The sequence below is a fragment of the Ochotona princeps genome, chromosome 4 (assembly GCF_030435755.1).
Source record: "Ochotona princeps isolate mOchPri1 chromosome 4, mOchPri1.hap1, whole genome shotgun sequence".
Classification (NCBI taxonomy): Eukaryota; Metazoa; Chordata; class Mammalia; order Lagomorpha; family Ochotonidae; genus Ochotona; species Ochotona princeps.
The window spans coordinates 39,372,942-39,386,259 of NC_080835.1; positions in this window are offsets into that span (position 1 = coordinate 39,372,942).

Genomic DNA, 13,318 nt, shown 5'->3' on the forward strand with positions numbered 1-13,318 from the left:
GTTTAGGTCAAAGAAAACAAAACTGCAAACTGATTATTTAGGTTGCTTTTAGAATATTTGAGGCGAGGATTTTCTTCATAACTATTAATTTGGTTTTTATATGAGAATTTTGTATCTGTGTCTGCAAATGAATTCAGTTTCAGTAACAGAAAGTCCTGCTTTAATAGTGTGATTGGGTATCTTTTGATAGTAAGCAGTATAGAAGTCCAGACCCGAGAAGTGCCTCCGGAACCCTGGCCGCTGTGACTTTTCCACATGGTCTGCCACGTAGTCCTTTGTTTCATGGTTGAAGAGGCTCTCTAAGCCCACGCTCCACATTTGGGAAAGGCAAAGAAGCAGAGGGGGCTTCTCACAGTTCTTTAACTTTTTATTTTATTTTGAAGATTTATTAATTTATTTGAAAGGGAAACTTTTACACAGAGAGAGGAGAGACAGAAAGAGATCTTCCATTCTCTGGTTCCCTTCCTAGATGGCTACACTCATGGGAGCTGGGTTAGGCCAAACCCCGAAGTGGATGGAGATCTTTGTCTCTCCTTCTCTCTGTAAATGTGCCTTTCTAATAAAAATAAATAAATCGTTAAAGGCAAAAAAAAAAAAGCACCAAGAAGCATGAACATTTGAAAAACTTAACGGTGTCAAGAAGGAAGACCACAGACTACATTGGGAGGGGCTCGCATCCTGTAAATGACTGGTGTTCCACTCCAAATCCAGCATTCTCTAGAAGTTGTTCTTCCACCTAGGGCTCAGTAACAACACTCGGTGACTTATTGACTTTTGAACACTCAGAATCACCAACCTTCTATAAAAGGTTTTCTTAGAAGGTTCTTAACTTTTCAAACTCATGATTGAGCAGGTGGGGCATAGTAGAAAGCACCACCTGAATAAAAGGAGGAGAAACCTAACACATTGTATATGAAGCATAATTTCAACTGTTACCATGCATAGAGAACAGGTGGATATAAATGGAAAAAAGTAGAAAGACATGCATCAAGGGTTACTGTGAACCTGACAGCTTTCTGATCATGCTCATGGTTAAGTGGAAGTAAATGCTGCCTCCCTCACAGGATTATTGTGTTCATATGAAGTCATTGCAGGAATTGTAAAGCACCATACAAATCTGAAGGAGCCTCCAAACTACTGTTTTTGTTCCTTGGGAATCAGTTTTTGAAGAAACTTCATCAAGACATTAACATGAATTGACTGGTAATTTTAGATTTTGTAGAACAAGATGGACAGCACTAAAAAATCGGGAAGTTCTACAGCATTTACTCAGTATTTCATTGCACACCTGATTTATAGAACGTCAAGAGCTCTTTGGGCTGACTCTCTCTCTCTCTGTCTCCCTCTCTCTCTATATATATATATATCCCACTTGCTGCCTCCAAGTACCTTAATGAGTAATGGTTTTGAATAACTTTTAAATACCAGCTTTCTGTTTTCCACTACTAAGACTACAGTACATATTTAAGACAAACAAACAAACAAAACTAAAAAAAACCTTTTCTGCTTGCTAGGGAACTTCATTAATTAAGGACTAAGCTTGTATCAATATTGGGCATGTTGATCTATAGGATATTTAGAAGTTGAAATCTTACCAGACCATCTGCTAAACACCCCCGTTGGAAATTACTGTAATGAAATCACTAAAATCATTTCCTGTCCCCAGTCCTTATTCAGTTCTTCTGTCAATAAGAGGATATTAAATACTCAGGAAAGTTCACGTATCCTTTTCATCCTGGTCCCCAGAGAAGCACTTTGCTTTGTGTTTTAGAGATGGAAATAATAACTAATCAATGACGTCAAGCCGGTTGTAATAAAGGAAGGCTGCTTATTAAACTCCCACGCCAGCTGTTTTCCTTTGACATCATGGGATCTGCTTGTAACAACTTTTACGGGTTTTGCCCCTTACCATTTGCTTGGGTTTGATACACATGCAATGATGGGGAAAAGAACAGAAGCTGTCTGTATTCTAGAGGAGTTTCACTTCCTGAAGTAATAAGGGCTTACTTCCAGAAAGTAGCTGTTGTGAGCACAGAATGTGTGTGAGATCGTATATAATCATGGTCCACAATTCAAGTGAATGTAAATACTATAGCTCCATGAAGCCACTCAGTGTAGGACAGCCATGTAACCCCCCAGACTATTGAGGAATTTGATGTCTCTGGAAATTCACTCTTCCATTGGAAATTGATTTTACAAGGCTCGTGGGTGTCATTTGGAAATTTGTATGGGTGGTTTCTTCAGAATGCTATTGGTTTTCTTCTCCCATGTATACTCAGAAATAAGCATTCACTTGGCCCTTCAGCAAGGAGTTCTTAAGGAAAATCCTAAGTCCTTTTCCTCTCCCATCACAGAGGTTCATATTCTGTCAGAAGAACAAAAGCTGTTAGAGATGCTGAACAAAGTCCCTAGGTTAAATTCTCTAATTTCTTTTTCGATTTGGACAAGCCAGAAAAATTGTCCTTAAATTACTTCTAGAAATAAACTCAATGTTTACTATTGAGTATTTCAAAAATTTGGAGACTTCTTGCTTCAAGTTATGCTTTATTGCACACATTAAGAATTTTTCTGAATAGTCTTTAAAGACTCAATTATCAGGGCAAGTGTAATGCCTCAACAGGGTAATCCTTTGCCATGTGGTGCTGGCATCCCATATGGTACCAGTTCGTGTCCTAGCTGCTTCACTTCTGATCCAGCTCCCTGCTTATGGTCTGGGAAAGCAACAGAGGATGTCCAAAAGCCATGGTACCCTGGACCCCCGTGGGAAACCCAGAAGAAGCTCCTGGCTTTGGATCAGCTCGGTCTGGCTATTGTGGTCATTTAGGGAGTGAACCAATAGAAGATGTCTTTCCCTCTAAAAAATAAATAAATACTGAAATAAAATAAATAAAAATACTACTAAAATAAATAAGTAAATAAATAAATACTGCTAAAAATAAATAAATCTTGGGCCCGGCACAGTAGCCTAGCAGCTAAAGTCCTCACCTTGAATGCACCAGGATCCCATATGGGCGCCGGTTCTAATCCTGGTGGCCGTGCTTCCCATTCAGCTCCCTGCTTGTGGCCTGGGAAAGCAGTTGGGGACACTACAGGCACCCATATGAGATGCCAGCACCACAGGGTGGTGGATTAACCTGTGAGCCACCACAGCAACCCTGACAGTAGCTTTTTAGTAAAGATTTTGCTGCATTCCAGAAGACTTGTCAGCTCACTTTTATACCCGGAACCCACAGGGATGGCCTCATATGTGTGGTGGATCCATGGAGTATACTATTTTGGAGTAAATAAGGAAAGGACAGGCTGGAGAATGCAAATCTAGCCTCCAGGAAGTCTCCAGTGTGAAGCACGAGGGTTCATTTGTACGTTCAGCAAGCCTTTGCTGATTGCTAGCCATGTGTCAGGCACCGTGCTAGCAACTTGGCATATGACAGTCCCCACAGGAATAGAGGCTGACAGAGCCTCTATTCCAAGCTAACAGGCTAAGCTTGAAGCTTTGTTCTTTCCCAAACTTTGGTGCATGTTGGAGTCACTGAGGGATCTTTAAGAATCGTAAAACCTGGCTCTTGCCCCCTGGATGCTCTGATCTCATTGGTATGGGCTGAGAACTGGGCATCAGGAGTTTTCAAGCTCGCCAAGCACTTCTAATGTTCAGCAAAGTCAGGGATCTTACCTTCCTGGGTTCATTAAAGACCCTGAGAGATCTCAAGCAGTTTTCAATTTGCAGTTTTGTGTTTTTTGAACAGAGTCTTTAAAAAGAATAAGCTTCAGCACCCGGGGAGGGCACCAGGGTGCTGCAGCTTAGCTGCCACTTGGGATGTCCATGTCTCACATGCGAGTGCTGAGGCTCGATCAGCGACTCTGCTCCCCATCCAGGTCAGTGCAAATGTGTGCTCTGCATCAGATGTCTGAAGCATGTGCGTCCCTGCCACACCACCTACACTGGAGACGTGGATGGAGTTCCTCGCTCCTGGCTGGGCAGGGATTCTCCAACTGCGGCAGGAATCTGGGAATGAGCCAGTGGGTAGAGGATCTCTCTGGCACTGTCTCTCTCTCCACCCCCCCCTTCAAATACGTGAAAATAAATAACTACAAAATCAAACCTTCAGGTAATGCAAAACACAGAATCTAGCCTTCCCATTTTGGAGGTAGTCTTAATCAGCTAGTTCCTTAGCCAGCACAAGCTTTTCAGAAGGGTTATTTGGCTGAAAGATGCAGATTATCAGTCTGCTGATCACAATCACCACATGAAAGATAAGCCATCCCAGGGAGCAGATGTCACTTTTTGTGATCTCACCTGTCTCTCTCTCTCTCTCTTTTTTTTGGCTCAAGACCGTAATAGTGTTTTTGTAGTACTTTTAGGAAAAAAATCCATAATGGAGTGGAAAATTCACTGCTACCGTGGCAACATCCTGTGATTTTAATTGAATTTTTAATTATGTTTCACGGTGCACAGCACTTTTTATTTCATAACATTGCCCGTGAGAGGCCTATTCCATATTCATGGAGAGCCACACCTTGCCAACCCCCTACTTCTCTAGGGAAAGTTGCCTGGTGACACTTTATAAGGTTGATTTAAGGCTGCACAAATGTATTCAGTAATTTATAATAGAAGCTGACAATAACCATTTCTGCTGCAAACCAGCCGGTTGGCAGACTGAGGACTCTGTGTGGCACTTCCTCTTGTGTGCCTTTAGACAGGTGCACACCTAGGAGTCTTCGTGGCGCTCAGTGGTGTAAGTACAGAAAGGCTAGGTTAATCCAGCTCTCTGCTTGTGGCCTGGGAAAGCAGTCGAGGACACTACAAAGCCTCGGGACCCTGCACCTGTGTGGGAGATCCAGAAGAGACTTCAAGCTCCAGGCTTCGGATTGGCCCAACTCCAGCCATTGCGGCTGCTTGGGGAATGAATCAATGGACGAAGATCTTCCTCTCTGTATATCTGACTTTCAAAAAAAAAAGTAAAATCTTAAAAAAAGAGAAAGAAAGGCAAGGTTGGTGTTTACTACAGGAGCTGACAAGAGGCTCTCAGCTGTGCTTGGGAGCGGCTTTGAACTTGCTAGGCGACCATGGAAGATGTATTTCCCCATATCAGTTACAAAATACAAAGGAGGGCCCGGCAGCGTGGCCTAGTGGCTAAAGTCCTCGCCTTGAACGTGCTGGGATCCCATATGGGCACTGGTTCTAATTCCGGCACTCTACTTCCCATCCAGCTCCCTGCTTGTGGCCTGGGAAAGCAAGTGAGGATGGCCCAATGCCTTGGGACCCTGCACCTGCATGGGAGACCTGGAGGAAGTTTCTGGCTCCTGACTCTGGATCAGTGTAGCACCGGCCGTTATGGTCACTTGGGGAGTGAATCATCGATGGAAGATCTTCTTCTCTATCTCTCCTCTCTGTATATTACTTTGTAATAAAAGTGAATAAATCTTTAAAAAAAAAAAAGAGAAAGTGAAATCTAAAAAAAATATTAAGGAAAGGCTGCCCCAGGGTCCCTCTGAGGTTTCCTTTTCCTGAACACACTTTGCTGTGAATCCTGTGGGGCCCTTCCATGTAGTACACACTTGGCAAGTCACACCCGGGCCCTGGGAGCATCTGATTGCCAGTGGCTTCAAGGCCCAAGGAGGAAAACATCATCTAATATATAAGTGACAGGCCACTCCTCCAGCCCCCAGTGAGGAATAAAGGCAGATTAAGGCTATCGCTGCTGCTCTCTGGAGGACAAGATGGGGCTTTCTTTGATTAATTGCAGCTACAGTAGAGCCTATAAGCTCTTCTATTATCTGGAGCATGTGAGAAGGTGCCCCGGATTAATCTCTCCCCTGGCAGAGTCTGGGGAATCATTGATAGGATTTCCCCCAAGCTGGGGAAGATGTCTCCCTTCTGTCCATTCAGAGCTCCACATTCTGCATCTTCATGCTGTGCTTTCTCCCTTCACTCCTACAGGTGATCATATTGGATTTTCTCGGAAACTTCCTGCTTGTGCCCAGGAAGTTCAGCACACCACCTGAGCCCAGCTGCAGAAAGAAGAAGGGAGGGTAACTGGCATGTCAGTGGGCTCCCCTGCTGTGAATTCAGTAATAACCTTTCATAAAGGCCTAGGAGATTGTTGATTACACAAAGAGCACGGGCTTTGCTTTACTAACAAATGCTGTTTGATTTGACTAGGTGAAATGACTAGTTGCACTGAATGGGAAGGCAATAATACCTCTCTAAACAGCACAAAGCAAACAGTAAAAACAGATATGGGGGAAACAAAGGGGGGCCCAGCAATGGGACTTATTTCCCCAAGCAGTAATTCTCATGTTGCCACATAATCCCTCCCATAGTAAAAATGAGAGTAGCCGGCATGTTCTAATGATATTGAGTGCTCTGTGTTTCCACAGGTACTGGCATTTCCTCACCGTGCGCACTCCACTAGCATGAATGTTGCATTCTGTGAGAGTGCTTCAAAAAGCTCACGGAAAAAAGGAACTTTAAAAACATTATTTTCATGCAAATGTGATTTAAAAATTTGATTTGAGAGGTTCCTATATGATTCTGAACCCAAAGTTAATGAAATCTAAAATCCATAGTAAAAATAAAATGAGTTCTTTGGGAGCTTTAATCCACTTTTAGATATTTTGTGATCCACTGAGGTGAAAGGTTCTGTGGGATAAGGGAAGTATTGGACTTGGATCCTTGAGTGGCTGTGACGTTAGATAAGCCTCAGTGGAAGCTTTTGCCATGACTGATACTGGTTGGGTTAATTTTGCTCGTGTTCTTGAAAAGTTTACATGGTAGTAAGTCTTCTCAGGGTCATGTGTTGAAGTTGAAATGATCAACAGAGTCCAGCTGTAGTTGTTTTTTTCTCTTTTTTTTAAAGATTAATTTAAAAATTAAACAAAGGAAATTAAACAGAGGAAACAAAGTTAAGGCATAATATAGTTACTCAAAAATATTAACTACTAATTTTTTGTTTTAGATGCATATATATATATAGTTAAGAGTTGACATTATCATTGTAATAAGAATTTTAATCTTTCTTTTTCGTTTTACTGTATGAGCATTTCCCATGTCATTGGTTAGTCTTTATAATTATAACTTTAAACTCTCAGTGATTTTCTCCTTTTCAAAGGGGCTCCTCAATCCTAAGTGACAAACCAAAATGGAAAGCTGACACATACCAGTGGTCCAGGATTGCAGAGAGAAGGAGAGATAGAGAAAGATCTTCCACCTGCTTGTTCACTGCCCAAGTGGCTACAACAGCTGCAGCTGAGCTGATACAAAGTCAGAAACTAGGAACCTCTTCCAGGTCTCCCATGCAGGTGCAGAGATCCAAGGCTTTGGGCCGTTGTCAACTGCTTTCCCAGGCCACAAATAGGGAGCTAGATGGGAAATGGAGCACCTGAGACACATGGAATCCCAGCAGTTGCAAGGGGAGGATTTATCCACTAGGCTACCACACTGGGCCCCAACTGTAATTTTTTAAAGTATGATTGAGAAGCAAAGCAGATTTGGAATGAACCTTGCACACAGGGCTGTGTGCCAGCAGATTTGTCCCCAGGTCTTCCTGTAAAAGCTCCTCAGCTGTAAGGCAAGGCAAATGACCATAGAAGGTGGCTCAGGTCCTAAAGGTTACTGTGCTCTTTGCAGGGCTATCTGGTCGATCTGGATTTTGGCGACTCAAGAGATTATGTCCTGGCTTAAGGCTTCTGCTGTGTCTCTGCTTTGGGAAATTAATTTCCATTTCACCTGGGTAGAATCCCACATGGCCTCTAGCATTGACAGTCTTGCGAAAGCAGCTTTGGGTTCACATGCATGGATACGTGGAGCTTTGATCTTGGTGATTAAGCATTACAGAAAGCATTTTAGTCTCACCTTGTTAATTTCTTTCAGATAAACTTGCTCATTTCTGGACTTGTTCTTCCTGTTCAACAAATATATAGGGAATAAATGTTCACTAAGCTCCTTCCATGTAACAGGCACTGTGCTGGATGGATACTGGACCGTGGAAGTGGAAGGCATGGTTCTGGCCCTGAGGGAGTTTCTGGTTGAGGAGAGGAACAAGGGGACACATGATTCCTAGTGTACAGACAGAAGGAAGTGTAGGGAGCGTGCCTAGTATGCGGTGCTTTCCAGAGTAGCCCTGCCTCAGGGATCTTCTTCAATTAAATGATCGCTGAGCACACTGTCATTTACTGAAGTTCAAATCAACTTTCCTCTTAGCAGAGAGGCCAGACCTGAGATTGAATGACTGGTTTTGAGTTCTTGCTACATCATTTTCAAGCATGTAACTTTAAGTAAGCCCCCGAACCATTCAAAAGTTTCATTTCCTAGATGGCCACAATGACCAGGGACTGAACTTCAGGAGCCAGGAACTTCAGGAACCAGGAGCCAGGAACTTCCTCCAGGTCCCCCGCATGGGCTGTACGATCCCAGGGGTTTGGGCAAAATTCTGCTGCTTTTCCCACGCCATTAGCAGAGAGCTGGATTTGAAGTGGGGCAGCCAGGATTCAAACTAGCACTCATGTGGGATACCACTGCTACAGGCTGCAGCTTATCCTAATATGCTACAGAGCTGGCCCCAGTTCATGAACCTGTGATAAATAATCGTGTAGCTCATGAATATCTCACAAGGAAGATAATGTCATCTCTGACTAAATGAAGAAAAGTTCAGAGAGCTAAGAAGTTTGCCAATAGATTATAAATGGAACAGCTGGAATTTGAATTCCAGTTGATCTTACTACATGTAAAGTCCATTTTCTTAGCTAAAAACACCTCTTTTTGCTGGAGACCAGCTCTAGCCGAGTTCGGAGCACAGGAAGGGTGCGTGGAATCAGTGATAAAGAAAGATACGGACACTGTCACTTGGTGCCCTCTCGCAACCGCTCAAGAAGCTGTCCTGTTTTATTTACTCAGACACATCATAAGCTTATACACGAACAATTAATTGTTCTATTTTTACTTCAAGACTACGGGGGAATGCACAGACAGTTGATCATTCTATCTGTACTTCACGGCTGAACAGGTGCTGTTAAAGATAATTCTGCAAAATACTGTATTCATATTCTTTCAAGCAAGCCGTTATTCATTCTTGAGTAGTAGCCATAGAGCGACAGCCAGGACTCCAAGGTCAAGGCACATGTGATTACTGCTAATCAGTAATACATTCCTACCACATTTCTATTTCTACAATTTACCCATCATTTAATGGGAAAAATATGTCACAAGGAAAAACCAAAAATCCAAGACAAAAGTTTTAAATTTTAAATTTTCTCTAAAACTATAGGCTCTACAACCCCATAAACAATCAATACTTAAAAGCATATTTCCTTAATAAAAGCATCCTTAATTCCTCTTGCTAAAAATTATAAAAGTGGCTACAACAGTTGCATTTTTTATGCTCCAAAGAAACTGCAAGGACAGGCTAGCCTTTGAGATCACAGTAACTATATTTATTGCCACAGCAATTTCAGCTCTTACTCCCATCACTTGCATTAATATTTAGGATATTTGCCAAGCCCTTTCCCAGAAGGTATGTTACATGTCTGGGTCAGATTCTGAGGCAATGGTTAAGCACCCAATAAGGTGTCCAGAAATGGCATGGGTTTAATTGTGCTCCCGTGTGTAAATTGTCAAAGGCCCACTCACCAAGACATTATCAGCGACATTAACTCTCAAGCTCACATAAGTTGCAAAACCAACTCACAAGGACAAACAGCAATGCCTCAATAGATTACAGAATTCTTAAAGGGGTGCTTGAGTGTCCATGCAAACAGGGGGGTTAAACCGCATCAAGGAGGTCAAAGAGACATCCACCGGGCCCTGCCCAACAGCTGGATGCTCCCATGGGCCCTGCCAAACAGGGGAGCTGTTCTCTTCACACCTTTGTGTCATCCACACCTGCTGCACGGACCCCAGCATCTTTTCCTCTATAAGACAGCATATCAAATTACCATTGTATATAAAATTCTCTGCCAATATTATTTGACTTTTCTACAAGGAAGCACAAAATGACAAAGGCACCAAGGTTCCAGAATTGGAGCACTCTAAGTCATTTGAGTATTTCAAAGTATAATACCTACGAGAAATTTCTGGAAAACTCATGCAGGATTAAAAAAAATGAATTCCTGGGATAGTAAAGGATAGATTTTTATGGGTCAGAAACTTACAGTTTAATAAAAAGGGATCAAATTCAGATATAGCTGGATCCAGATTTCTAAACTCATGCCACTGGAGTCTGCAAACTCCTCATCTTTTCATAGTGTTCTTCTCCTTATTCCACTAGTGACTTCCATCAGCTTCAGCCTCTAATTTTTCAAAGTCAGTAATAGCCAAGAAAATGTCTCATCATCTGAATGGCAAACCAAAATCTTGTGCCTGATTCTCACTGGCCCAAACTATATCCTGTGCCCATCACCGAAACCATGTGCAAAAGGCTTACAATCCTCTGATAAGCCAGCCTAGACTGCTGTGATGGTCCTAAAACTGGCAGAGGGAGAGAAGGAACAGATTCAGGCTCAACCAAAGAAATGGGTTGAGTGGCTGGCACCATGGCATATCAGGCTTAGCCCCTGCCTGAAGTGCTGGTATCTCACATATGAGCAGTTATTTAAGTCCCTGCTGTTCTACTTCCAATTCAGTTCCCTGTTAAGACTCCTGGGAAATAAGCAAAAGATGGTTCAAGTTGTTGGGCCCCTGCATCCATCTGGAAGACCTAGAAGACACTCCTGACTTCTGAGTAGCCCAGCTCTGGCCATTGTGGCCATTTGGGGAGTGAACCAGCAGATGGAGGATCTCTCCTCTATATGTGAATCTTTCAAATTAAGAAGAAAGAAATGGGTTGAGACAATGAGGTTCTGTTATCAGGGTTCTGTTAATGCAAGAGGAAATAGATGTACAGCATCAAAAACAGTAATGTCCACTACAGTTCCCCCAATAAACTGGGAACAGTGTTAGTCAAGATAAATAATCAGGGGCCAGCATTGTGACTCATCAGGTTAAACTACTGCAAGCAACACTGGCATCCCAGATCCAGTCCTGGCTCTTCATTTCTGATCCAACTCCCTGCTCATGCTTCTGCGAAAGCAGTGGAAGATGGTCCAAGTGTTTGGGCCCCAGCGCCCATGGGAGACCCAGATGGAGCTTCTGACTTTTGGCTCCTGGCTTTACCCTGGTCTAGCCCCAGCTGTTGTGGCAATTTGGGAAGTAAACCAGAGGGCAGATTTCTCTCTTTCTCTATCTCTCCCTCTGTCTCTTTAATTCTGATGTTCAAATAAATAAATGAATCTTTGAAAATGTTTAAGTACATAAAAATAAAAAATTAAGTATATGAAAATAAAAATCATAGTGTTAATGTGACATTTGGGAAACCCACATGAAGCTCCTGGATGCCTGCTTCGGTCTAGCCCAGTCCGGGATATTGTGGCCATCTGGGGAATGAATGAGCAAATGGAAGAATTCTATTTCTCTTTCAATGAAACTCTACCTTTTAAATAAATAAATAAATAAATGAATAAATAAATAAATAATTTTAGAGGAGACGCTTGGCTAATTTATAAGTGATATAATCAGTGACTGGCTTTGCATGATATTACCATGAAGATACTGGATTTAAAGTCAGAATGCTTTGGCTAGGTTTATGATTCTTCTTTTTTTTTTTAAAGATTTATTCATTTTATTACAGCCAGATATACACAGAGGAGGAGAGACAGAGAGGAAGATCTTCCATCCGATGATTCACTCCCCAAGTGAGCCGCAACGGCCGGTGCGCGCTGATCTGAAGCCAGGAACCAGGAACCTCTTCCAGGTCTCCCATGCGGGTGCAGTGTCCCAATGCATTGGGCCGTCCTCAACTGCTTTCCCAGGCCACAAGCAGAGAGCTGGATGGGCAGTGGAGCTGCCAGGATTAGAACCGGCGCCCATATGGGATCCCGGGGCTTTCAAGGCGAGGACTTTAGCCGCTAGGCCACGCCGCTGGGCCCGGTTTATGATTCTTCTTACCAACCTGTGACAGAGGAGGGTCCCAGAGCCACTCTGTGCCTCAGTTTCCTTATCTGTGTACTAAGAATGAATATTTGCCTCTTAGAGTTAGAATAAATAAAAGAGAAATGCATGTGGAAGCTGTCAGTGTCCTGCCTTTCAGCCATGAAGAGGAACAAACTGCTGATAAGCATAGCAGGTAACTCAAAAGCATTAGACAAAGTGCCACAAGCTCAAACAGGGAAGTCCTTGGGATCCTTGGCAAGAACGAAAATCTATACAGACTGTATGTTATCATTTTCATAACATTCCAGGAAAGTAAAAAATGTAGGGACAAGTTTGAAATCCTGGATCAGTGCTTGCCAGGGGCCATCTGTGGGAGGGTTGAATCAAGGAAATGTATTTGGGTGGTGGAAATGTGCTGTATTTTGATTACATGGTGGTTATGTACTCTATGGTGTCAAAATTCACAGATTATACACCTCAGCAGGCTGACTATCACTCTGTGTGAATTGTACATCGACAAACCTGACTTTTCAAAAACTGGAGAAAAGAATGCTCAGTAGATTGTGTGACATATGTAGTCAACCATCCATAGGCGTGGACTCCACCTGTGGGGATTCTGCATAGCAGCACTTGGAAATACTTGGGAAAAAAAATTGCACCTGTGCTGAGCATGTACAGACTCTGTTTTTGCCATTGTTTCCTAGACAATGCAGTCTGGTAACTATTTCCATAGCATTTTCATCGTATGATAAGTAATAATTTTAGACAACATCTAGGTAATAGGCAATAATCTCTAGATAATCTAGGTTTGATTTAAAGCATACAGAAGGTTGTGCACGGTTGTGCATGGTTGTTCCAGGTCATTTCACAGGCGTCGTAAGCATCCTTGGATTTTGGCATCCACAGGGGTCCTGAGACCCACAACCTTCAGGATATCTTTCCCAACCTGGTGGGGAGGGGAGGCAGCAACGCAAACCCACAGCAGGTAAATCACAGATGCTATGGTGGCTTAGAGGGAATTTCCAACACTGGATCTGAAGTGAAGGATGACCTAACATTAGCTTAATGAAAACACCAGATAGATAACACTTAAAGGCTAAGGTGTGCGTCTCCCAGTGCAATCTGGCGGCCCTGTCATTACCCGCGGAAGCCAGCTGGGGGCTGTCGCCGAAAAACTCTAACCTCCCTCTTGTCGCTTCTTCCTTCTCGTTGGCCACTTGCCAGCAGCCGTGGGCGCCTATTGGCCCGCCCTGATGCCGGCTTCTTTAAGAGACTGACCGCACTGGGCAGCGGGCAGTAGGATCCCTGCTAGCGGAGCCCGAGCGGAGCGGAAGCAGGGGACGTCACGCACACCAG